General features: G+C 46.0%; 1 protein-coding gene across 4 annotated transcripts in view; it reads right to left on the bottom strand.

Annotated features, from left to right (window-relative positions):
• The window catches only part of GATAD2B (GATA zinc finger domain containing 2B), a 77,195-nt gene that overhangs the window by 36,566 nt on the left and 13,216 nt on the right, over positions 1-27,413 (bottom strand). Inside the window, exon 1 of one of the 4 annotated variants that reach the window (XM_073564630.1) lies at positions 21,492-21,854. The exons of the other annotated variants lie outside the window; for them this stretch is intronic. The gene's annotated coding sequence lies outside the window, so the exon portion shown is untranslated. Of the gene's footprint in view, positions 1-21,491; positions 21,855-27,413 lie in introns of those variants that run through there. 4 annotated transcript variants of the gene reach the window in all.

Raw genomic sequence — 27,413 nt, 5'->3', positions numbered from 1 at the left:
ACCGGATATTATCAGGACGGATCAGTCAGCGCTGGTTATTATATATAATGTACAGATCAGTGACCGGATATTATCAGGACGGATCAGTCAGCGCTGGTTATTATATATAATGTACAGATAAGTGACCGGATATTATCAGGAGGGATCAGTCAGAGCTGGTTATTATATATGATGTACAGATCAGTGACCGGATATTATCAGGACGGATCAGTCTGCGCTGGTTATTATATAATGTACAAGGATCAGTGACCAGATATTATCAGGACGGATCAGTCAGCGCTGGTTATTATATATAATGTACAGATCAGAGACCGGATAATATCAGGACGGATCAGTCAGCGCCGGTTATTATATATAATGTACAGGGGTCAGTGACCGGATATTATCAGGACGGATCAGTCAGCGCTGGTTATTATATATAATGTACAGATAAGTGACCGGATATTATCAGGAGGGATCAGTCAGCGCTGGTTATTATATATGATGTACAGATCAGTGACCGGATATTATCAGGACGGATCAGTCTGCACTGGTTATAATATATAATGTACAGGGATCAGTGACCGGCTATTATCAGGACAGATCAGTCAGCGCTGGTTATTATATATAATGTACAGGGATCAGTGACCGGATATTATCAAGAGGGATCAGTCAGCGCTGGTTATTATATAATATACAGATCAGTGACCGGCTATTATCAGGACGGATCAGTCAGAGCTGGTTATAATATATAATGTACAGGGATCAGTGACCGGCTATTATCAGGACGGATCAGTCAGCGCTGGTTATTATATATAATGTACAGATCAGTGACCGGATATTATCAGGACGGATCAGTCAGCGCCGGTTATTATATATAATGTACAGATCAGAAACCGGATATTATCAGGAAGGATCAGTCAGCACTGGTTATTATATAATATACAGATCAGTGACCGGATATTATCAGGACGGATCAGTCAGCGCTGGTTATTATATATAATGTACAGATCAGTGACCGGATATTATCAGGACGGATCAGTCAGCGCTGTTTATTATATATAATGTACAGATAAGTGACGGGATATTATCAGGACGGATCAGTCAGTGCTGGTTATTATATGATATACAGATCAGTGACCAGATATTATCAGGACGGATCAGTCAGTGCTGGTTATTACATATAATGTACAGATCAGTGACCGGATATTATCAGGACGGATCAGTCAGCGCTGGTTATTATATATAATGTACAGGGATCAGTGACCGGATATTATCAGGACGGATCAGTCAGCGCTGGTTATTATATATAATGTACAGATCAGAAACCGGATATTATCAGGATGGATCAGTCAGCACTGGTTATTATATAATATACAGATCAGTGACCGGATATTATCAGGACGGATCAGTCAGCGCCTTTTATTATATATAATGTACAGATCAGAGACCGGATATTATCAGGACGGATCAGTCAGCGCTGGTTATTATATATAATGTACAGATCAGAAACCGGATATTATCAGGATGGATCAGTCAGCACTGGTTATTATATAATATACAGATCAGTGACCGGATATTATCAGGACGGATCAGTCAGCGCCTTTTATTATATATAATGTACAGATCAGAGACCGGATATTATCAGGACGGATCAGTCAGCGCTGGTTATTGTATATAATGTACAGGGATCAGTGACCAGATATTATCAGGACGGATCAGTCAGCGCTGGTTATTATATATAATGTACAGGGATCAGTGACCGGATATTATCAGGATGGATCAGTCAGCGCTGGTTATTGTATATAATGTACAGGGATCAGTGACCGGGTATTATCAGGACGGATCAGTCAGCGCTGGTTGTTATATATAATGTACAGGTCAGTGACCGGATATTATCAGGACGGATCAGTCAGCGCTGTTTATTATATATAATGTACAGATAAGTGACGGGATATTATCAGGACGGATCAGTCAGTGCTGGTTATTATATGATATACAGATCAGTGACCGGATATTATCAGGACGGATCAGTCAGTGCTGGTTATTACATATAATGTACAGATCAGTGACCGGATATTATCAGGACGGATCAGTCAGGGCTGGTTATTATATATAACTAGCTGAAGAGCCCAGCGCTGCCCGGGCATAGTAACTAACTGTGGTTAGTTACAGCAAATTATAATTATCCTTCATCCCATAGTTCCGTGCCCATATACCCATCATACATATCCACGATCCCAAAGGCCCGTGCCCATATACCCATCATACATATTCTCCATCCCATAGTCCCGTGCCCATATACCCATCATACATATCCTCCATCCCATAGTCCCGTGCCCATATACCCATCATACATATCCTCCATCCCATAGTCGAGTGCCCATATACCCATCACACAACCTCCATCCCATACCCATATACCCATCATACAGATTCGCCATCCCATAGTCCCGTGCCCATATACCCATCATACATATTCTCCATCCCATAGTCCTGTGCCCATATACCCATCATACATATCCTCCATCCCATAGTCCCATGCCCATATACCCATCATACATATCCGCCATCCCATAGTCGACTGACCATATATCCATCACACATCCTTCATCTCACAGTCCGATGCCCATATACCCATCATAAATATCCTCCATCCCATAGTCCCGTGCCCATATACCCGTCATACATATCCTCCATCCCATAGTCCAGGGCCCATATACCCATTATGACATCAGACATCATCACCATGGCAACCGTTATGACATAACCGTCGCCATTGCAACCTATGATGAATCAGCGTCGCCATGGCAACAATTGTGACATCATAATGAAGGGCGGGGCTTGATGCACACACACTTTTTCCACATTATGTAGATAGGGGCAAAATTGTTTGGTGAATTGGAACGCGTGGGGTTAAAATTTCGCCTCACAACATAGCCTAGGACACTCTCGGGGTCCAGACGTGTGACTGTGCCAAATTTTACGGCTGTAGCTGCGACGGTGCGGATGCTAATCCCGGACATACATACACACATACATACTTTACATACACACACTTGAGCTTTATATATTAGATGTACAAATCAGTAACCGGATATTATCAGGACGGATCAGTCAGCGCTGGTTATTACATATAATGTACAGATCAGTGACCGGATATTATCAGGACGGATCAGTCAGCGCTGGTTATTATTTATAATGTACAGGGATCAGTGACCGGATATTATCAGGACGGATCAGTCAGCGCTGGTTATTACATATAATGTACAGATCAGTGACCGGATATTATCAGGATGGATCAGTCAGCGCTGGTTATTACATGTAATGTACAGATCAGTGACCGGATATTATCAGGACGGATCAGTCAGCGCTGGTTATTATATATAATGTACAGATCAGTGACCGGATATTATCAGGACGGATCAGTCAGCGCTGGTTATTATATATAATGGACAGATCAGAAACCGGATATTAACAGGACGGATCAGTCAGCGCTGGTTATTACATATAATGTACAGATCAGTGACCGGATATTATCAGTACGGATCAGTCAGCGCTGGTTATTATTTATAATGTACAGGGATCAGTGAACGGATATTATCAGGACGGATCAGTCAGCGCTGGTTATTACATATAATGTACAGATCAGTGACCGGATATTATCAGGACGGATCAGTCAGCGCTGGTTATTATATATAATTTACAGGGATCAGTGACCGGATATTATCAGGACGGATCAGTCAGAGGCGATTATTATAAATAATGTACAGGGATCAGTGACCGGATATTATCAGGACGGATCAGTCAGCGCCAGTTATTATATATAATGTACAAGGATCAGTGACCGGATATTATCAGGACGGATCAGTCAGCGCTGGTTATTATATAACGTACAGATCAGTGACCGGATATTATCAGGACGGATCAGTCGGAGCTGGTTATTATATATAATGTACAGATCAGTGACCGGATATTATCAGGACGGATCAGTCAGAGCAGGTTATTACATATAATGTACAGATCAGTGACCGGATATTAGGACGGATCAGTCGGAGCTGGTTATTATATATAATGTACAGATCAGTGACCGGATATTATCAGGACGGATCAGTCAGAGCAGGTTATTACATATAATGTACAGATCAGTGACCGGATATTAGGACGGATCAGTCAGCGCTGGTTATTACATATAATGTACAGATCAGCGACCGGATATTATCAGGACGGATCAGTCAGCGCTGATTATTATATATTATGCACAGATCAGTCACCGGATATAATCAGGACGGATCAGTCAGCGCTGTGTATTACATATAATGTACAGATCAATGACCGGATATTAGGACGGATCAGTCGGAGCTGGTTATTATATATAATGTACAGATCAGTGACCGGATATTATCAGGACGGATCAGTCAGAGCAGGTTATTACATATAATGTACAGATCAGTGACCGGATATTAGGACGGATCAGTCAGCGCTGGTTATTACATATAATGTACAGATCAGCGACCGGATATTATCAGGACGGATCAGTCAGCGCTGATTATTATATATTATGCACAGATCAGTCACCGGATATAATCAGGACGGATCAGTCAGCGCTGTGTATTACATATAATGTACAGATCAATGACCGGATATTATTAGGACGGATCAGTCAGCGCTGGTTATTATATATAATGTACAGATCAGTGACCGGATAGTATCAGGACGGATCAGTCAGCGCTGGTTGTTACATATAATGTACAGATCAGTGACCGGATATTATCAGGACGGATCAGTCAGCGCTGGGTATTATATATAATGTACAGGGATCAGTGACCGGATATTATCAGGACATATCATTCAGTGCTGGGTATTATATATAATGTACAGGGATCAGTGACCGGATATTATCAGGACGGATCAGTTTGCGCTGGGTATTCTATATAATGTACAGATCAGTGACCGGATATTATCAGGACGGATTAGTCAGCGCTGGGTATTATATATTGTACAGGGATCAGTGACCGGATATTATCAGGAAGGATCAGTCAGCGCTGGGTATTACATATAACTAGTTGAAGAGCCCAGCGCTGCCCGGGCATAGTAACTAACTGTGGTTAGTTGTAGCAAATTATAATTATCCTCCATCCCATAGTCCTGTGCCCATATACCCATCACACATCCTCCATCCCATAGTCCCATGCCCATACACCCATCATACATATCCGCCATCCCATAGGCCCGTGCCCATATACAGTGGGGAAAAAAAGTATTTAGTCAGTCAGCAATAGTGCAAGTTCCACCACTTAAAAAGATGAGAGGCGTCTGTAATTTACATCATAGGTAGACCTCAACTATGGGAGACAAACTGAGAAAAAAAAATCCAGAAAATCACATTGTCTGTTTTTTTTTTCATTTTATTTGCATATTATGGTGGAAAATAAGTATTTGGTCAGAAACAAAATTTCATCTCAATACTTTGTGATATATCCTTTGTTGGCAATGACAGAGGTCAAACGTTTTCTGTAAGTCTTCACAAGGTTGCCACATACTGTTGTTGGTATGTTGGCCCATTCCTCCATGCAGATCTCCTCTAGAGCAGTGATGTTTTTGGCTTTTCGCTTGGCAACACGGACTTTCAACTCCCTCCAAAGGTTTTCTATAGGGTTGAGATCTGGAGACTGGCTAGGCCACTCCAGGACCTTGAAATGCTTCTTACGAAGCCACTCCTTCGTTGCCCTGGCGGTGTGCTTTGGATCATTGTCATGTTGAAAGACCCAGCCACGTTTCATCTTCAATGCCCTTGCTGATGGAAGGAGGTTTGCACTCAAAATCTCACGATACATGGCCCCATTCATTCTTTCATGTACCCGGATCAGTCGTCCTGGCCCCTTTGCAGAGAAACAGCCCCAAAGCATGATGTTTCCACCACCATGCTTTACAGTAGGTATGGTGTTTGATGGATGCAACTCAGTATTCTTTTTCCTCCAAACACGACAAGTTGTGTTTCTACCAAACAGTTCCAGTTTGGTTTCATCAGACCGTAGGACATTCTCCCAAAACTCCTCTGGATCATCCAAATGCTCTCTAGCAAACTTCAGACGGGCCCGGACATGTACAGGCTTAAGCAGTGGGACACGTCTGGCACTGCAGGATCTGAGTCCATGGTGGCGTAGTGTGTTACTTATGGTAGGCCTTGTTACATTGGTCCCAGCTCTCTGCAGTTCATTCACTAGGTCCCCCCGCGTGGTTCTGGGATTTTTGCTCACCGTTCTTGTGATCATTCTGACCCCACGGGGTGGGATTTTGCGTGGAGCACCAGATCGAGGGAGATTATCAGTGGTCTTGTATATCTTCCATTTTCTAATTATTGCTCCCACAGTTGATTTCTTCACTCCAAGCTGGTTGGCTATTGCAGATTCAGTCTTCCCAGCCTGGTGCAGGGCTACAATTTTGTTTCTGGTGTCCTTTGACAACTCTTTGGTCTTCACCATAGTGGAGTTTGGAGTCAGACTGTTTGAGGGTGTGCACAGGTGTCTTTTTATACTGATAACAAGTTTAAACAGGTGCCATTACTACAGGTAATGAGTGGAGGAAAGAGGAGACTCTTAAAGAAGAAGTTACAGGTCTGTGAGAGCCAGAAATCTTGATTGCTTGTTTCTGACCAAATACTTATTTTCCATCATAATATGCAAATAAAATGAAAAAAAAAAAAACAGACAATGTGATTTTCTGGATTTTTTTTTCTCAGTTTGTCTCCCATAGTTGAGGTCTACCTATGATGTAAATTACAGACGCCTCTCATCTTTTTAAGTGGTGGAACTTGCACTATTGCTGACTGACTAAATACTTTTTTTCCCCACTGTACCCATCATACATATTCTCCATCCTATAGTCCCATGCCCATATACCCATCATACATATCCTCCATCCCATAGTCCAGTGCCCATATACCCATTATACATATTCTCCATCCCATAGTCCCATGCCCATATACCCATTATACATATTCTCCATCCCATAGTCCCATGCCCATATACCCATCATACATATCCGCCATCCAATAGTCCCGTGCCCATATACCCATCATACATATCCTCCATCCCATAGTCCCGTGCCCATACAACCATCATACATATCCTCCATCCCATAGTCCCATGCCCATACAACCATCATACATATCCGCCATCTCATAGTCCGGTGCCCATATACCCGTCATACATATCCTCCATCCCATAGTCCAATGCCCATATACCCATCACACATCCTCCATCCCATAGTCCCGTGCCCATATACATATCCGCCATACCATAGTCCCGTGCCCATATACCCATCACACATCCTCCATCCCATAGTCAACCATTGACATCATAATGAGCGGCGGCGGGGCTTGCGACCTATGATGACATCAGCATCGCCATGGCAACCGTTGTGACATCATAATGAGGGGCAGGGCTTGATACGCATACACTGCTTCCCCAGTATGCTAATAGGGGCATTGTGACATCACAATGAGGGGCGGGGCTTGACGCACACACACTTTTTCACCCAGTATGTAGATAGGGGCAAAATTGTTTGGTGACTTGGAACGCACGTGGTTAAAATATTGCCTCACAACATAGCTTTGGACGCTCTCGGGGTCCAGATGTGTGACGGTGCCAAATTTTGTGGCTGTAGCTGCGACGGTGCGGATGCCTATCCCGGACATACACACACACACATACACACTTGGAGCTTTATATATTAGATGTACAGGGATCAGTGACTGGCTATTATCAGGACGGATCAGTCAACGCTGGGTATTATATATAATGTACAGGGATCAGTGACCGGATATTATCAGGACGGATCAGTCAGCGCTGGGTATTATATATAACGTACAGGGATCAGTGACCGGATATTATCAGGACGGATCAGTCAGCGCTGGTTATTATATATAATGTACAGGGATCACTGACTGGATATCAGGACGGATCAGTCAGCGCTGGGTATTATATATAATGTACAGGGATCACTGACTGGATATTATCAGGACGGAACAGTCAGCGCTGGTTATTATATATAATGTACAGGGATCAGTGACCGGATATTATCAGGACGGATCAGTCAGCGCTGGTTATTATATATAATGTACAGATCAGTGACCGGATATTATCAGGACGGATCAGTCAGCGCTGGTTATTATATATAATGTACAGATCAGTGACCGGATATTGTCAGGACGGATCAGTCAGCGCTGGTTATTATATATAATGTTCAGGGATCAGTGACCGTATATTATCAGGACGGACCGGGCAGCGCTGGTTATTATATATAATGTACAGATCAGTGACTGGATATTATCAGGACGGACCGGGCAGCGCTGGTTATTATATATAATGTACAGATCAGTGACCGGATATTATCAGGACGGACTGGGCAGCGCTGGTTATTATATATAATGTACAGGGATCAGTGACCGGATATTATCAGGACGGATCAGTCAGTGCTGGCTATTATATATAATGTACAGATCAGTGACCGGATATTATCAGGACGGATCAGTCAGTGCTGGGTATTATATATAATGTACAGATCAGTGACCGGATATTGTCAGGACGGATCAGTCAGCGCTGGTTATTATATATAACGTACAGGGATCAGTGATCTGATATTATCAGGATGGATCAGTGAGCGCTGGGTATTGTATATAACGTACAGGGATCAGTGACCGGATATTATCAGGACGGATCAGTCAGCGCTGGTTATTACATATAATGTACAGATCAGTGACCGGATATTATCAGGACGGATCAGTCAGCGCTGGTTATTACATATAATGTACAGATCAGTGACCGGATATTATCAGGACGGATCAGTCAGCGCTGGTTATTATATATAATGTCCAGATCAGTGACCGGATATTATCAGGACGGATCAGTCAGCGCTGGTTATTATATATAATGTACAGGGATCAGTGACCGGATATTATCAGGACGGATCAGTCAGCGCTGGTTATTATATATAATGTACAGGGATCAGTGACCGGATAATATCAGGACGGATCAGTCAGCGCTGGTTATTATATATAATGTACAGGGATCAGTGACCGGATATTATCAGGATGGATCAGTCAGCGCTGGTTATTACATATAATGTACAGATCCGTGACTGGATATTATCAGGACGGATCAGTCAGAGCTGGTTATTATATATAATGTACAGGGATCAGTGACCGGATATTATCAGGACGGATCAGTCAGCGCTGGTTGTTATACATAATGTACAGGGATCAGTGACTGGATATTATCAGGACGGATCAGTCAGCGCTGGTTATTACATATAATGTGCAGGGATCAGTGACTGGATATTATCAGGACGGATCAGTCAGCGCTGGTTATTACATATAATATACAGATCAGTGACCGGATATTATCAGGACGGATCAGTCAGCGCTGGTTATTACATATAATATACAGATCAGTGACCGGATATTATCAGGACGGATCAGTCAGAGCTGGTTATTATATATAATGTACAGGGATCAGTGACCGGATATAGGACGGATCAGTCAGCGCTGGTTATTATATATAATGTACAGGGATCAGTGACCGGATATTATCAGGACGGATCAGTCAGCGCTGGTTATTATATATAATGTACAGGGATCAGTGACTGGATATTATCAGGACGGATCAGTCAGCGCTGGTTATTACATATAATATACAGATCAGTGACCGGATATTATCAGGACGGATCAGTCAGCGCTGGTTATTACATATAATATACAGATCAGTGACCGGATATTATCAGGACGGATCAGTCAGGGCTGGTTATTATATATAATGTCCAGATCAGTGACCGGATATTATCAGGACGGATCAGTCAGCGCTGGTTATTACATATAATATACAGATCAGTGACCGGATATTATCAGGACGGATCAGTCAGCGCTGGTTATTATATATAATGTACAGGGATCAGTGACCGGATATTATCAGGACGGATCAGTCAGCGCTGGTTATTATATATAATGTACAGATCAGTGACCGGATATTATCAGGACGGATCAGTCAGCGCTGGTTATTATATATAATGTACAGATCAGTGACCGGATATTGTCAGGACGGATCAGTCAGCGCTGGTTATTATATATAATGTTCAGGGATCAGTGACCGTATATTATCAGGACGGACCGGGCAGCGCTGGTTATTATATATAATGTACAGATCAGTGACTGGATATTATCAGGACGGACCGGGCAGCGCTGGTTATTATATATAATGTACAGATCAGTGACCGGATATTATCAGGACGGACTGGGCAGCGCTGGTTATTATATATAATGTACAGATCAGTGACCGGATATGGTCAGGACGGATCAGTCAGAGCTGGTTATTATATATAATGTACAGGGATCAGTGACCGGATATTATCAGGACGGATCAGTCAGCGCTGGTTATTACATATAATATACAGATCAGTGACCGGATATTATCAGGACGGATCAGTGAGCGCTGGTTATTACATATAATATACAGATCAGTGACCGGATATTATCAGGACGGATCAGTCAGGGCTGGTTATTATATATAATGTACAGATCAGTGACCGGATATTATCAGGACGGATCAGTCAGCGCTGGTTATTATATATAATGTACAGATCAGTGACTCGATATTATCAGGACGGATCAGTCAGTGCTGGTTATTATATATAATATACAGATCAGTGACCGGATATTATCAGGACGGATCAGTCAGAGCTGGCTATTATATATAATGTACAGGGATCAGTGACCGGATATTATCAGGACGGATCAGTCAGCGCTGGTTATTATATATAATGTACAGGGATCAGTGACTGGATATTATCAGGACGGATCAGTCAGCGCTGGTTATTACATATAATATACAGATCAGTGACCGGATATTATCAGGACGGATCAGTGAGCGCTGGTTATTACATATAATATACAGATCAGTGACCGGATATTATCAGGACGGATCAGTCAGGGCTGGTTATTATATATAATGTACAGATCAGTGACCGGATATTATCAGGACGGATCAGTCAGCGCTGGTTATTACATATAATATACAGATCAGTGACCGGATATTATCAGGACCGATCAGTCAGCGCTGGTTATTATATATAATGTACAGATCAGTGACCGGATATTATCAGGACGGATCAGTCAGCGCTGGTTATTATATATAATGTACAGGGATCACTGACCGGATATTATCAGGACGGATCAGTCAGTGCTGGTTATTATATATAATGTTCAGGGATCAGTGACCGTATATTATCAGGACGGACCGGGCAGCGCTGGTTATTATATATAATGTACAGATCAGTGACTGGATATTATCAGGACGGACCGGGCAGCGCTGGTTATTATATATAATGTACAGATCAGTGACCGGATATTATCAGGACGGACTGGGCAGCGCTGGTTATTATATATAATGTACAGGGATCAGTGACCGGATATTATCAGGACGGATCAGTCAGTGCTGGTTATTATATATAATGTACAGATCAGTGACCGGATATTATCAGGACGGATCAGTCAGTGCTGGTTATTATATATAATGTACAGATCAGTGACCGGATATTTTCAGGACGGATCAGTCAGTGCTGGGTATTATATATAATGTACAGATCAGTGACCGGATATTGTCAGGACGGATCAGTCAGCGCTGGTTATTATATATAACGTACAGGGATCAGTGATCTGATATTATCAGGATGGATCAGTGAGCGCTGGGTATTGTATATAACGTACAGGGATCAGTGACCGGATATTATCAGGACGGATCAGTCAGCGCTGGTTATTACATATAATGTACAGATCAGTGACCGGATATTATCAGGACGGATCAGTCAGCGCTGGTTATTACATATAATGTACAGATCAGTGACCGGATATTATCAGGACGGATCAGTCAGCGCTGGTTATTATATATAATGTCCAGATCAGTGACCGGATATTATCAGGACGGATCAGTCAGCGCTGGTTATTATATATAATGTACAGGGATCAGTGACCGGATATTATCAGGACGGATCAGTCAGCGCTGGTTATTATATATAATGTACAGGGATCAGTGACCGGATATTATCAGGATGGATCAGTCAGCGCTGGTTATTACATATAATGTACAGATCCGTGACTGGATATTATCAGGACGGATCAGTCAGAGCTGGTTATTACATATAATGTACAGGGATCAGTGACCGGATATTATCAGGACGGATCAGTCAGCGCTGGTTATTATATATAATGTAAAGGGATCAGTGACTGGATATTATCAGGACGGATGAGTCAGCGCTGGGTATTACATATAATGTACAGATCAGTGACTGGATATTATCAGGACGGATCAGTCAGCGCTGGTTATTATATATAATGTACAGATCAGTGACTGGATATTATCAGGACGGATCAGTCAGTGCTGGTTATTACATATAATATACAGATCAGTGACCGGATATTATCAGGACGGATCAGTCAGAGCTGGTTATTATATATAATGTACAGGGATCAGTGACCGGATATTATCAGGACGGATCAGTCAGCGCTGGTTATTATATATAATGTACAGGGATCAGTGACTGGATATTATCAGGACGGATCAGTCAGCGCTGGTTATTACATATAATGTACAGGGATCAGTGACTGGATATTATCAGGACGGATCAGTCAGCGCTGGTTATTACATATAATATACAGATCAGTGACCGGATATTATCAGGACGGATCAGTCAGCGCTGGTTATTACATATAATATACAGATCAGTGACCGGATATTATCAGGACGGATCAGTCAGAGCTGGTTATTATATATAATGTACAGGGATCAGTGACCGGATATTATCAGGACGGATCAGTCAGCGCTGGTTATTATATATAATGTACAGGGATCAGTGACCGGATATTATCAGGACGGATCAGTCAGCGCTGGTTATTATATATAATGTACAGGGATCTGTGACTGGATATTATCAGGACGGATCAGTCAGCGCTGGTTATTATATATAATGTACAGGGATCAGTGACTGGATATTATCAGGACGGATCAGTCAGCGCTGGTTATTACATATAATATACAGATCAGTGACCGGATATTATCAGGACGGATCAGTCAGCGCTGGTTATTACATATAATATACAGATCAGTGACCGGATATTATCAGGACGGATCAGTCAGGGCTGGTTATTATATATAATGTACAGATCAGTGACCGGATATTATCAGGACGGATCAGTCAGCGCTGGTTATTACATATAATATACAGATCAGTGACCGGATATTATCAGGACGGATCAGTCAGCGCTGGTTATTATATATAATGTACAGGGATCAGTGACCGGATATTATCAGGACGGATCAGTCAGCGCTGGTTATTATATATAATGTACAGATCAGTGACCGGATATTGTCAGGACGGATCAGTCAGCGCTGGTTATTATATATAATGTACAGATCAGTGACCGGATATTGTCAGGACGGATCAGTCAGCGCTGGTTATTATATATAATGTTCAGGGATCAGTGACCGTATATTATCAGGACGGACCGGGCAGCGCTGGTTATTATATATAATGTACAGATCAGTGACTGGATATTATCAGGACGGACCGGGCAGCGCTGGTTATTATATATAATGTACAGATCAGTGACCGGATATTATCAGGACGGACTGGGCAGCGCTGGTTATTATATATAATGTACAGATCAGTGACCGGATATGGTCAGGACGGATCAGTCAGAGCTGGTTATTATATATAATGTACAGGGATCAGTGACCGGATATTATCAGGACGGATCAGTCAGCGCTGGTTATTACATATAATATACAGATCAGTGACCGGATATTATCAGGACGGATCAGTGAGCGCTGGTTATTACATATAATATACAGATCAGTGACCGGATATTATCAGGACGGATCAGTCAGGGCTGGTTATTATATATAATGTACAGATCAGTGACCGGATATTATCAGGATGGATCAGTCAGCGCTGGTTATTATATATAATGTACAGATCAGTGACTCGATATTATCAGGACGGATCAGTCAGTGCTGGTTATTATATATAATATACAGATCAGTGACCGGATATTATCAGGACGGATCAGTCAGAGTTGGTTATTATATATAATGTACAGGGATCAGTGACCGGATATTATCAGGACGGATCAGTCAGCGCTGGTTATTATATATAATGTACAGGGATCAGTGACTGGATATTATCAGGACGGATCAGTCAGCGCTGGTTATTACATATAATATACAGATCAGTGACCGGATATTATCAGGACGGATCAGTGAGCGCTGGTTATTACATATAATATACAGATCAGTGACCGGATATTATCAGGACGGATCAGTCAGCGCTGGTTATTACATATAATATACAGATCAGTGACCGGATATTATCAGGACCGATCAGTCAGCGCTGGTTATTATATATAATGTACAGATCAGTGACCGGATATTATCAGGACGGATCAGTCAGCGCTGGTTATTATATATAATGTACAGGGATCACTGACCGGATATTATCAGGACGGATCAGTCAGTGCTGGTTATTATATATAATGTTCAGGGATCAGTGACCGGATATTATCAGGACGGATCAGTCAGCGCTGGTTATTATATATAATGTACAGGGATCAGTGACTGGATATTATCAGGACGGATCAGTCAGCGCTGGGTATTACATATAATGTACAGATCAGTGACTGGATATTATCAGGACGGATCAGTCAGCGCTGGTTATTATATATAATGTACAGATCAGTGACTGGATATTATCAGGACGGATCAGTCAGTGCTGGTTATTACATATAATATACAGATCAGTGACCGGATATTATCAGGACGGATCAGTCAGAGCTGGTTATTATATATAATGTACAGGGATCAGTGACCGGATATTATCAGGACGGATCAGTCAGCGCTGGTTATTATATATAATGTACAGGGATCAGTGACTGGATATTATCAGGACGGATCAGTCAGCGCTGGTTATTACATATAATGTACAGGGATCAGTGACTGGATATTATCAGGACGGATCAGTCAGCGCTGGTTATTACATATAATATACAGATCAGTGACCGGATATTATGAGGACGGATCAGTCAGCGCTGGTTATTACATATAATATACAGATCAGTGACCGGATATTATCAGGACGGATCAGTCAGAGCTGGTTATTATATAAAATGTACAGGGATCAGTGACCGGATATTATCAGGACGGATCAGTCAGCGCTGGTTATTATATATAATGTACAGGGATCAGTGACCGGATATTATCAGGACGGATCAGTCAGCGCTGGTTATTATATATAATGTACAGGGATCAGTGACTGGATATTATCAGGACGGATCAGTCAGCGCTGGTTATTACATATAATATACAGATCAGTGACCGGATATTATCAGGACGGATCAGTCAGCGCTGGTTATTACATATAATATACAGATCAGTGACCGGATATTATCAGGACGGATCAGTCAGGGCTGGTTATTATATATAATGTACAGATCAGTGACCGGATATTATCAGGACGGATCAGTCAGCGCTGGTTATTACATATAATATACAGATCAGTGACCGGATATTATCAGGACGGATCAGTCAGCGCTGGTTATTATATATAATGTACAGGGATCAGTGACCGGATATTATCAGGACGGATCAGTCAGCGCTGGTTATTATATATAATGTACAGATCAGTGACCGGATATTATCAGGACGGATCAGTCAGCGCTGGTTATTATATATAATGTACAGATCAGTGACCGGATATTGTCAGGACGGATCAGTCAGCGCTGGTTATTATATATAATGTTCAGGGATCAGTGACCGTATATTATCAGGACGGACCGGGCAGCGCTGGTTATTATATATAATGTACAGATCAGTGACTGGATATTATCAGGACGGACCGGGCAGCGCTGGTTATTATATATAATGTACAGATCAGTGACCGGATATTATCAGGACGGACTGGGCAGCGCTGGTTATTATATATAATGTACAGATCAGTGACCGGATATGGTCAGGACGGATCAGTCAGAGCTGGTTATTATATATAATATACAGATCAGTGACCGGATATTATCAGGACGGATCAGTCAGCGCTGGTTATTACATATAATATACAGATCAGTGACCGGATATTATCAGGACGGATCAGTGAGCGCTGGTTATTACATATAATATACAGATCAGTGACCGGATATTATCAGGACGGATCAGTCAGGGCTGGTTATTATATATAATGTACAGATCAGTGACCGGATATTATCAGGACGGATCAGTCAGCGCTGGTTATTATATATAATGTACAGATCAGTGACTCGATATTATCAGGACGGATCAGTCAGTGCTGGTTATTATATATAATATACAGATCAGTGACCGGATATTATCAGGACGGATCAGTCAGAGCTGGTTATTATTATTATTATTTATTGTTATAGCGCCATTTATTCCATGGCGCTTTACATGTGAGGGGGGTATACATAAAAACAAGTACAATAGTCTTAAACAATACAAGTCATAACTGGTACAGGAGGAGAGAGGACCCTGCCCGCGAGGGCTCACAATCTTCAAGGGATGGGTGATAATACAGTAGGCGAGGGTAGAGCTGGTCGTGCAGCGGTTTGGTCGATCGGTGGTTACTGCAGGTTATAGGCTTGTCGGAAGAGGTGGGTCTTCAGGCTCTTTTTGAAGGTTTCGATGGTAGGTGAGAGTCTGATATGTTGTGGTAGAGAGTTCCAGAGTAGGGGAGATGCGCGAGAGAAATCTTGTATGCGATTGTGGGAAGAGGAGATAAGAGGGGAGTAGAGAAGGAGATCTTGTGAGGATCGGAGGTTGCGTGCAGGAAAGTACCGGGAGACGAGGTCACAGATGTATGGAGGAGACAAGTTGTGGATGGCTTTGTATGTCATGGTTAGGGTTTTGTAATGGAGTCTCTGGGCAATTGGGAGCCAGTGAAGGGATTGACAGAGGGGAGAAGCTGGGGAATAGCGGGGGGACAGGTGGATTAGTCGGGCAGCAGAGTTTAGAATAGATTGGAGGGGTGCGAGAGTGTTTGAGGGGAGGCCGCAGAGCATGAGGTTGCAGTAGTCAAGGCGAGAGATGATGAGGGCATGGACTAGGGTTTTTGCAGATTCTTGGGTGAGGAATGAACGGATGCGTGAAATATTTTTGAGTTGAAGTCGGCAGGAAGTGGAAAGGGTTTGGATATGTGGTTTGAAGGAGAGATCAGCATCAAGGATTACTCCGAGGCAGCGAGCTTGTGGGACTGGGGAGAGTGGGCAGTCATTTACTGTAATTGATAGGTTCGTAGGGGGGGTCACGTGAGATGGGGGAAAGATGATGAATTCTGTTTTGTCCATGTTGAGTTTCAGATATCTAGTGGAGAAGAAGGATGAAATAGTGGACAGACATTGAGGGATTCTGGTTAGTAGGGAGGTGATATCTGGTCCAGAGATGTAGATCTGTGTGTCATCAGCATAAAGATGATACTGAAAGCCATGAGATTCTATGAGCTGTCCCAGGCCAAAGGTGTAAATAGAGAACAGCAGGGGCCCTAGGACTGAACCTTGTGGGACTCCGACAGATAGGGGGCGAGGTGAGGAGGTGGTGTGTGAGTGGGAGACGCTGAATGTCCGGTCTGTTAGGTATGATGAGATCCAGGAGAGGGCCAAGTCTGTGATGCCGAGGGATGAGAGGGTCTGTAATAATAGGGAATGGTCCACTGTGTGAAAGGCAGCCGACAGGTCCAGGAGGAGGAGGACAGAGTAGTGTCGCTTGCTCTTGGCAGTTAAGAGGTCATTGGTGACCTTAGTAAGGGCAGTTTCAGTGGAGTGGTGTGACCGGAAGCCAGATTGTAAGCGGTCGAAGAGGGAGCAAGAAGAGAGATGGGAGGACAGTTCAAGGTAGACGTGTTGTTCCAGTAGCTTGGAGGCGTATGGGAGAAGTGATATAGGGCGATAGCTAGATACAGAGGATGGGTCAAGAGAGGGCTTTTTGAGGATAGGTGTGATGGAGGCATGTTTAAAGCTTGAGGGGAAAACACCAGTTGTTAGTGATAGGTTGAAGAGATGGGTTAGGGTTGGGATGAAGACTGTGGTTAGGTTTGGGATGAAGTGGGATGGGATCGGGTCGAGTGCACAGGTGGTGAGATGTGATCTTGAGAGTAGAGTGGAGAGTCGATCTTCTGTAATGGTGGAGAAGTTGGTTTTGAAGGTGGAGGGCTGGGAAGTCGGGAGGAAGGGCTCTGGGGGTTGTTGACCAAAACTGTCCCTGATGTTATCAATTTTCTGCTTGAAAAATGAGGCAAAGTCTTCAGCTGAGATGAGTGGGGAGGGAGGAGGTGCTGGGGGGCGGAGGAGAGAATTGAAGGTGTTGAATAACTGTTTAGGGTTGTGAGACAGGGAGGATATGAGAGATGAGAAGTAGGTTTGTTTAGCTGTGGCGAGTGTGGTCTTGAAAGTAGTGAGGGACTGTTTGAATGCGATGAAATGCTCGTTGGAGTGGGATCTTTTCCATCTGCGCTCAGCAGCCCTGGAAGCTCGCCTCAGCTCTTTGGTCAGGCTGGTGTGCCAGGGCTGTCTGTTGATTTTGCGAGTTTTGGTATGTGTAAGTGGGGCAGCGGATTCCAAAGCTACAGCTATTGTGGTGTTATATAGAGCGGCAGCGTCATCCGCATTGTGTAAGGAACTTATATCTGTAAGAGGGAGGAGGGATTCGGAGAATGAGTGTAGGTCAAGGTGTTTAAGATTCCTGCGAGATTCCTGGTTATTATTCCTGGTTATATATAATAACCAGATTCCTGGTTATTATATATAATGTACAGGGATCAGTGACCGGATATTATCAGGACGGATCAGTCAGCGCTGGTTATTATATATAATGTACAAGGATCAGTGACTGGATATTATCAGGACGGATCAGTCAGCGCTGGTTATTACATATAATATACAGATCAGTGACCGGATATTATCAGGACGGATCAGTGAGCGCTGGTTATTACATATAATATACAGATCAGTGACCGGATATTATCAGGACGGATCAGTCAGGGCTGGTTATTATATATAATGTACAGATCAGTGACCGGATATTATCAGGACGGATCAGTCAGCGCTGGTTATTATATATAATGTACAGGGATCACTGACCGGATATTATCAGGACGGATCAGTCAGTGCTGGTTATTATATATAATGTACAAGGATCAGTGACCGGATATTATCAGGACGGATCAGTCTGCGCTGGGTATTACATATAATATACAGATCAGTGACCGTATATTATCAGGACGGATCAGTCAGTGCTGGTTATTATATATAATGTACAAGGATCAGTGACTGGATATTATCAGGACGGATCAGTCAGTGCTGGTTATTACATATAATGTACAGATCAGTGACCGGATATTAGGACAGATCAGTCAGTGCTGGTTATTATATATAATGTACAAGGATTACTGACCGGATATTATCAGGACGGATCAGTCAGCGCTGGTTATTATATATAATGTACAAGGATCAGTGACCGGATATTATCAGGACGGATCAGTCTGCGCTGGTTATTGTATATAATGTACAGATCAGTGACCGGATATTATCAGGACGGATCAGTCTGCGCTGGTTATTGTATATAATGTACAGATCAGTGACCGGATATTATCAGGACGGATCAGTCTGCGCTGGTTATTACATATAATATACAGATCAGTGACCGGATATTATCAGGAGGGATCAGTCAGCGTTGGTTATTATATATAATGTACAAGGATCAGTGACCGGATATTATCAGGACGGATCAGTCAGCGCTGGTTATTATATATAATGTACAAGGATCAGTGACCGGATATTATCAGGACGGATCAGTCAGTGCTGGTTATTACATATAATGTACAGATCAGTGACCGGATATTAGGACGTATCAGTCAGCGCTGGTTATTATATATAATGTACAAGGATCACTGACCGGATATTATCAGGACGGATCAGTCTGCGCTGGTTATTGTATATAATGTACAGATCAGTGACCGGATATTATCAGGACGGATCAGTCTGCGCTGGTTATTGCATATAATATACAGATCAGTGAGCGCTGGTTATTATATATAATGTACAGATCAGTGACTGGATATTATCAGGACGGATCAGTCAGCGCTGGTTATTATATATAATGTACAGATCAGTGACCGGATATTATCAGGACCGACCGGGCAGCGCTGGTTATTATATATAATGTACAGATCAGTGACTGGATATTATCAGGACGGATCAGTCAGCGCTGGTTATTATATATAATGTACAGATCAGTGACTGGATATTATCAGGACGGATCAGTCAGCGCTGGTTATTATATATAATGTACAGATCAGTGACCGGATATTATCAGGACGGATCAGTCAGCCCTGGTTATTATATATAATGTACAGATCAGTGACCGGATATTATCAGGACGGATCAGTCAGCGCTGGTTATTACATATAATGTACAGATCAGTGACTGGATATTATCAGGACGGATCAGTCAGCGCTGGTTATTATATATAATGTACAGATCAGTGACCGGATATTATCAGGACGGATCAGTCAGCCCTGGTTATTATATATAATGTACAGATCAGTGACCGGATATTATCAGGATGGATCAGTCAGCGCTGGTTATTATATATAATGTACAGATCAGTGACCGGATATTAGGACGTATCAGTCAGCGTTGGTTATTATATATAATGTACAGATCAGTGACTGGATATTATCAGGACGGACCGGGCAGCGCAGGGTCACTTCCACACACAGTATATATTATATAAACACACAGTGTCGGACTGGGTTGCCAAGGGACCACCAGTAACACTGACTTTGGGGGCCCACTTGCATACAAATACTACACTACCCTCATTCAAAATGTACCTATATGATAATAAACTGGGCAGTTTGATTAATGAATGATGAGATGCTGTCTTTTTCCTTACAGAATCAAGTGAATGATGCCAAGTACTTGTTATACAGTGGGGTTGGGGCCCAGCAGGGGATTCCCGTTACCCTATGGGCCAGTCCGAGCCTGTATACACATGTGGCGGGTCAGTGAGGGGTTTCTGGCTGTCACTTGTTGCACCGCAGAGCACTGGAGACCAGCAGTCATGGAATGTGCGCCCCCCTGCCACCTCACGTGTGGGGGCAGCGCTGCCCGGGCCATGTCTCCTGCCGCGCAGGCCGGCCAGACAGTGCCCAGGTCTGCTGCTCACAATGAGGTGGGAGGAGGACGTGAGCAGCTCCCCTCCCCCTCGTGCGGTGGTGGTGGCACAGGCCGCGCACACTCGTGCTCCGGAGCCTGGCACCGCGCCACCCCCACGGCAGCTGACAGAAACCCCCAAACCAACAAAAGAGTACCCCAACCGGCCAGCACGGAGCCCCCCCACGGCAGCCATCCCAGCCTGGCATTCTGCCGCCCCCCCAAGACACACATTCCTCAGCATACTCACAGATCTCCGCAGCTGTGTGGGGGGATTTGGGGAGGACGGGGGGGCACCAGGAAATACTATAGAGGAAGAAGGGAAGCAGACGGAGGGAAGGAAGAAGGGGGGATCGCGTGAGGGAAGGAGGGAGGGAGAGGGGAGATGTGTTTTTTTCCTGGGATGTAAGGATTGTGTTGGGTGGGCGGCTCAGGCAGCATGACACCAGTCCGCTCCCCCCTCCCCCGGAGCCCTGCGGGATTCCTGCCCCGAGTGTGGGCACTGAGCTGCCACACAGCCAATCACAGGCTCACCGTCAGATTAAACAAAAGGGAAGAAATAAGACGGGAAGGAGGAGGGGGTGATGCAGACGTTCCCCCAGCATGCACAGCGCGGAGGGGGTCACAGCCAGCTGCAGCTGATTCTCCACCTCTGGACATGGAATTAGCTCTTCATTTTTCATTCACAACACCCCCCTTGCTCCGATGAGACCCCCGTAGTCTACCGCCCCTGCTTCCCCCAATGGGAACCCCTGTATTCTATCATTCACCTTTGCTCCGATGAGACCCCCGTAGTCTACCGCCCCTGCTTCCCCCGATGGGAACCCCTGTATTCTATCATTCACCTTTGCCCCGATCAGACCCCCATAGTCTACCGCCCCTGCTTCCCCCAATGGGAACCCCTGTATTCTATCATTCACCTTTGCTCCGATGAGACCCCCGTAGTCTACCGCCCCTGCTTCCCCCGATGGGAACCCCTGTATTCTATCATTCACCTTTGCCCCGATGAGACCCCCATAGTCTACCGCCCCTGCTTCCCCCAATGGGAACCCCTGTATTCTATCATTCACCTTTGCTCCGATGAGACCCCCGTAGTTTACCGCCCCTGGTTCCCCCGATGGGAAGCCCTGTATTCTATCATTCACCTTTGCCCCGATGAGACCCCCGTAGTTTACCGCCCCTGGTTCCCCCGATGGGAAGCCCTGTATTCTATCATTCACCTTTGCCCCGATGAGACCCCCGTAGTCTACCGCCCCTGCTTCCCCCAATGGGAACCCCTGTATTCTATCATTCACCTTTGCCCCGATGAGACCCCCGTAGTTTACCGCCCCTGCTTCCCCCAATGGGAACCCCTGTATTCTATCATTCACCTTTGCCCCGATGAGACCCCCGTAGTCTACCGCCCCTGCTTCCCCCAATGGGAACCCCTGTATTCTATCATTCACCTTTGCCCCGATGAGACCCCCGTAGTCTACCCCCCCTGCTTCCCCCAATGGGAACCCCTGTATTCTATCATTCACCTTTGCCCCGATGAGACCCCCGTAGTCTACCGCCCCTGCTTCCCCCGATGGGAACCCCTGTATTCTATCATTCACCTTTGCCCCGATGAGACCCCCGTAGTTTACCGCCCCAGCTTCCCCCGATGGGAACCCCTGTATTCTATCATTCACCTTTGCCCCGATGAGACCCCCGTAATCTACCGCCCCTGCTTCCCCCAATGGGAACCCCTGTATTCTATCATTCACCTTTGCCCCGATGAGACCCCTGTAGTCTACCGCCCCTGCTTCCCCCGATGGGAACCCCTGTATTCTATCATTCACCTTTGCCCCGATCAGACCCCCGTAGTTTACCACCCCTGCTTCCCCCAATGGGAACCCCTGTATTCTATCATTCACCTTTGCCCCGATGAGACCCCCGTAGTCTACCGCCCCTGCTTCCCCCAATGGGAACCCCTGTATTCTATCATTCACCTTTGCCCCGATGAGACCCCTGTAGTTTACCGCCCCTGCTTCCCCCGATGGGAACCCCTGTATTCTATCATTCACCTTTGCCCCGATTAGACCCCCGTAGTTTACCGCCCCTGCTTCCCCCAATGGGAACCCCTGTATTCTATCATTCACCTTTGCCCCGATGAGACCCCCGTAGTCTACCGCCCCTGCTTCCCCCGATGGGAACCCCTGTATTCTATCACTCACCTTTGCCCCGATGAGACCCCCGTAGTCTACCGCCCCTGCTTCCCCCAATGGGAACCCCTGTATTCTATCATTCACTTTTGCCCCGATGAGACCCCTGTAGTTTACCGCCCCTGCTTCCCCCGATGGGAACCCCTGTATTCTATCATTCACCTTTGCCCCGATGAGACCCCCGTAGTTTACCGCCCCAGCTTCCCCCGATGGGAACCCCTGTATTCTATCATTCACCTTTGCCCCGATGAGACCCCCGTTGTTTACCGCCCCTGCTTCCCCCGATGGGAACCCCTGTATTCTATCATTCACCTTTGCCCCAATGAGACCCCTGTAGTTTACCTCCCCAGCATCCCCGATGGGAACCCCTGTATTCTATCATTCACCTTTGCCCCAATGAGACCCCCGTAGTTTACCGCCCCAGCTTCCCCGATGGGAACCCCTGTATTCTATCATTCACCTTTGCCCCGATGAGACCCCCGTAGTTTACCGCCCCTGCTTCCCCCGATGGGAACCCCTGTATTCTATCATTCACCTTTGCCCCGATTAGACCCCCGTAGTCTACCGCCCCTGCTTCCCCCATTGGGAACCCGTGTATTCTATCATTCACCTTTGCCCCGATGAGACCCCCGTAGTTTACCACCCCGGCTTCCCCTGATGGGAACCCCTGTATTCTATCATTCACCTTTGCCCCGATGAGACCCCTGTAGCTTACCGCCCCAGCTTCCCCCGATGGGAACCCCTGTATTCTATCATTCACCTTTGCCCCAATGAGACCCCCCGTAGTTTACCGCCCCAGCTTCCCCGATGGGAACCCCTGTATTCTATCATTCACCTTTGCCCCGATGAGACCCCCGTAGTTTTCCGCCCCTGCTTCCCCCGATGGGAACCCCTGTATTCTATCATTCACCTTTGCCCCGATGAGACCCCCGTAGTCTACCGCCCCTGCTTCCCCCAATGGGAACCCGTGTATTCTATCATTCACCTTTGCCCCGATGAGACCCCCGTAGTTTACCGCCCCGGCTTCCCCCGATGGGAACCCCTGTATTCTATCATTCACCTTTGCCCCGATGAGACCCCTGTAGTTTACCGCCCCAGCTTCCCCCGATGGGAACCCCTGTATTCTATCATTCACCTTTGCCCCCATGAGACCCCCGTAGTTTACGTCCCCAGCTTCCCCCGATGGGAACCCATGTATTCTATCATTCACCTTTGCCCCGATGAGACCCCCGTAGTTTACGTCCCCAGCTTCCCCCGATGGGAACCCCTGTATTCTATCATTCACCTTTGCCCCGATGAGACCCCCGTAGTCTACCGCCCCTGCTTCCCCCAATGGGAACCCCTGTATTCTATCATTCACCTTTGCCCCGATGAGACCCCCGTAGTTTACCGCCCCGGCTTCCCCCGATGGGAACCCCTGTATTCTATCATTCACCTTTGCCCCGATGAGACCCCCGTAGTCTACCGCCCCTGCTTCCCCCAATGGGAACCCCTGTATTCTATCATTCACCTTTGCCCCGATGAGACCCCCGTAGTTTTCCGCCCCTGCTTCCCCCGATGGGAACCCCTGTATTCTATCATTCACCTTTGCCCCGATGAGACCCCCGTAGTCTACCGCCCCTGCTTCCCCCAATGGGAACCCCTGTATTCTATCATTCACCTTTGCCCCGATGAGACCCCCGTAGTTTTCCGCCCCTGCTTCCCCCGATGGGAACCCCTGTATTCTATCATTCACCTTTGCCCCGATGAGACCCCCATAGTCTACCGCCCCAGCTTCCCCCGATGGGAACCCCTGTAATCATTCACCTTTGCCCCAATAGGACCCCCGTAGTGTACCGCCCCTGCTTCCCCCTATGGGAACCCCTGTATTCTATCATTCACCTTTGCCCCGATGAGACCCCCATAGTCTACCGCACCAGCTTCCCCCGACGAGAACCGCTTAGTCCAGGGATGCCCAACTCCAGTCCTCAAGGCCCACCAACAGATCATGTTTTCAGGATTTCCTTAGTATTGCTCAGGTGATAATTGCTTCACCTGTGCAATACAAAGGAAATACTGAAAACATGATCTGTTGGTGGGCCTTGAGGACTGGAGTTGGGGAACCCTGGCTTAGTCTACCACCCTCCCTTGCTCCTGACAGGACCTCTGTAGTTCACCGCCTAACTGTCCCAGACTGGAACCTCTGTATTCTACATCTCACCCTTACCCCTTACAAGACCCCCATAGTCTACCTCCTCCCGACGGGAACACATGCATTCTACCACTCACCCTTGCCCCTGACGGGACCCCCATAAACTACCACCTCCCCTGCACTGACAGGAACCCCTGTATTCTACCACTCACACTGGCCCCTAAAAGGACACACAGGCCCCCTATCCCCGACAGTACTCCCCGTCTACCCGCCTCCCCCCAGAGACATGACACCACAGAAGTCTACCAACCCCTCTGCCCCAGACAGGACGCCTCGCAGTCTACCGCCTTCCCTGCCCCAGATAGGACACCATGGCCGTCTACCAAGCCCCTGCAGTCTACTATCGCACCCATCTGCTCCAGATAGGAGCCCCCTAGTCTACCGGCTCTCCGCCCCCCAACAAGACCCCCCATAGTCTACCAACCCCCATGCTCAACAGAAACCCCCCAATCTACCGCCTTCCCTTACCCCCAGGCAACACTAGCCCCCTAATCCCCCCTGCCCCAAACATAAACAGGTTTTTCTTCTGCCCTGCCCCAGACGGGAAGCCCAGTATTCTACCACTCCCCCTTGCCCCCCAGCAGGACCCCCGTGTCTACCGCCCTTCCTGCCCCCGATGAAAACCTCCATATTCTATCACTCACCCTTGCCCCAAACAGGACCCCCTACTGCCCCCTTTGCCCCCATGAGGACACCCCTAGTGTACCGCCTCCTCGCCCCTGACAGGACTCAGTCGACTGCCTCCTTGCCCACGACAGGACCCCCATAGTCTACCTCCCCCTTTGACCCCCGTCAGGACACCCCTAGTGTACCGCCTCCTCACCCCCAACAGGACCCCCATAGTCTACCGCCGCCTGCTATAGTCTAACCCTCCCGACCAGACACCCTGTAGCCTAAAACCTCCAACCGAACCAATCTGTAATCTACAACACCCCCTTTCCCGAAAAGACCCTATGGTAATCAACAACCCCCACTCAACAGGACCTTCCTGTAGTCTAAACTTCTCCCGAAGCCTATAGTCTATACTACCCCCACAAAAATAGACCCACCTATAATGTACCCCCCCAGACCAAACCTCGGGTACATCATTCCCCACTCCACTTGCATCCCCATGTAGTTTACACTACCGCCCAATCAGACACCCCCAATAGTCAAAATATCCAACCCACACTGGATTTCTTGTAATCTACACTACAGCATAACCGGACCCCTCTGTTGACTAAATATTCCCCCAACAAATCCCCCATAGTCTAAATACTCCCCCACCGGACCTCCACTGTAGTCTAAAATATCCCCCGACCAGAACCCTCTGTAGTTCTTAATACACCCCCAACCAAACCCACCATAGTCCAAACACCTCCCTCCCCCCGACTGTATCCCACTTGCCCCAACGAGATTCCCCTAGAGTCTACAACCAACACCCCTATCCAGACCACCCTATAGTCGAGATTACCCCAGGCAAGAGACCCTGTAGTCAACACTCCACCCTGGCAAGACCACTTGGGAGTCTAAACCCCCTCTGACCAGACCTCCCGAAGTCTACAGCGACATCCCTTCCCAACAGAATGCCCCTCTACTCTACACTCCCCCAATCGGATTCTCCTTGTACCCTATATACCACCCTGAGCCCCCAACAGCCTACGCATCCTCCCTGATCGAACCCCCTTATAATTATAACATCCCTACCTGTAGATTAATCCCGTCCAACTAGACCCCTTGAAATTTAAATTCCGCCTTTAGTCCTTTAGATTAACCCACTACCTCTCCCAATTAGACCCAGTGTATTTTACATCCCATC

The sequence above is a fragment of the Dendrobates tinctorius genome, unplaced genomic scaffold (genome assembly GCF_039654945.1).
Source record: "Dendrobates tinctorius isolate UK_male_01 unplaced genomic scaffold, ASM3965494v1 ptg000468l, whole genome shotgun sequence".
NCBI lineage: Eukaryota > Metazoa > Chordata > Amphibia > Anura > Dendrobatidae > Dendrobates > Dendrobates tinctorius.
The sequence above is the reverse complement of the archived record's forward strand: the minus strand, read 5'-3'. Positions and strand labels throughout refer to the sequence as shown.